Source organism: Aplysia californica, unplaced genomic scaffold, assembly GCF_000002075.1.
Source record: "Aplysia californica isolate F4 #8 unplaced genomic scaffold, AplCal3.0 scaffold00395, whole genome shotgun sequence".
In the NCBI taxonomy this organism is placed as follows: domain Eukaryota; kingdom Metazoa; phylum Mollusca; class Gastropoda; order Aplysiida; family Aplysiidae; genus Aplysia; species Aplysia californica.
In genome coordinates, this window is record NW_004797665.1 from 732,510 (window position 1) to 734,516 (window position 2,007).

Genomic DNA, 2,007 nt, shown 5'->3' on the forward strand with positions numbered 1-2,007 from the left:
ACAAAGTTGTATCGTCTCGTCGTCGATTCGCTATTATCTTTTTGATTATAATGATGTAAACCAATAATAATAAACTAATTAATTCTTTTAATTTCCCCGCTGTTTCGGTTGTTGCTGTTATCCCAAACACTTAATAAGTAGATCTAGATCTAGTAATAAATACTAAAAGTTAATAGATCTAGTCTAGATCAAGATCAACCTACACTACCAGGGGCGTTAGTGGGCGTGCACAATTTAAAGCAGGTTGAAGATAGTCAAGGGCATGGTAAATGAGATGGTTTCTTCATCCTGCCTGTTTAGAGAAAATCTATTTGAAGAAAAAGTCTTCATTTCGTTGGGGGGGGGGGGGGGGGGGGGTTCTGCAGCAAGAGTGTCCATTATTCTGTTGACGAAGTTGGAGATGCTGTCAATGATGTCCTTGTGGATCGACAGAAACGACCGTGCGATTTCTAGGATTTTGCATACTTCTCTAAATTAATGTTGTGTCGAGTTTGTAGTCCTTCAGAGTTGAATAAAGGCCCTGGATTGTACGACCTTGTGCAGACTTAAATATTTCATTACAATGCAATACTTATAAATCTGTTTGTAACTTGATTTTATGCAAAACAGTTATATTTCTGTAAACGATCCTAAAAGAACTGTGGGAAACGATTTTTGGCAGTCCTGGAATTTGGAGGAGTCGAAGATTGATAGTGCGTTGAATTTATTTTGCTTCAAGAAGCTGTCAACAATTGGAGAAACTATCATGTCACAAGCCTGCTTTGCAGCAATTTCGTTGGTGTTGTAATGTCTGCTTTTCTTGGAAGTGTACGTGTTTTCTGTGGTCTGTTTTGTTGATAGAAATTAGAATACGTATACTGTCGTGTTTCTTATTTCATCGACGGCTACTTAAACGTGTCTAGAGTTTGTTAGGTTGCTATGGGCGTTGTGCTTCTGTGTTAGAGGATCCCATAAACAGCGTCAACGTGCGTGAATATTTTGTTGAAAAAGTGCAAAAAGAAGATCAATGTTTCGCTCTTTAATACATTACGGATACCATCGTGGATGGAATTATATCTTCCCACTGCTCAGACTGAATTTCTGCAAGACAAAGCTGGATCTCTCCTTTCCAAATGAAGACTGTGCTAATTAGTCGAGACGGTAAATTCCACTTTGTTTGAGACGGCCATGGAATATTCCGGTGACAAACGCTTAGGAGAACGCAGATGCATTTTGTAGAGTGTGCAAAAAATGTCCAAAAGTAAAAGCCTGCATAGCGTTAGCGAAAAAATACCCCAGTTCCCCGACAAATCACCCTTTTTATGACCGCGACGGGCGAGTTCGTGAGTTTCACAGAACAAAATACATTCGATAACCTTACAGTGTAAGTTACACACTACGTGCCTGTTCTTTCTCACTGGTTCGTTATTGTGAGACGTTGCAATGCGATGACCAACGACAAGCTACGCTTCTATGTCTACTTGTCCGAAGTATGATACTTAACGGCATTGTTTACGTGCCCTCTTGATGACTCGTGACTTTAATGCGTTGTTTCACATGGACAAGATCAGTAAAACCTGTCTTAGACTATTACTTTGGGTCCTCAGTTCCAAAAAGCAGACAGAAGAAACAGCAGGCCTACAATGAGTAGGCAATTTGCTAATGCTGGCTGTAAGCCACTCCACTTTTTGTTTGTTGTATTATTTTGATATCTTTGGGTTGGTGAGGACCTAATTCTTTCACTCTCTTCTTGTTACTTTGTTTGGTGAACTGATTTTATTTGCAATCAACTTCATTCATTCTGCATTGGAATACACACTCGAGTAATAAAACTTTCACCACTACACCATTCCAACTTCTGACACAGTGACCAAATTACGTCATGTTGACCTCGCTCAAGTTCAGGGTTACAGAGGTCGGGCTAGAGATATAAATGGCAAGACAATGGACCAATCGCACATCACGGTGAGCACTCCGGTGGATTGCTCCAAAGCTATCATAATACGGGCATTGAATTGTGTAGGCTAT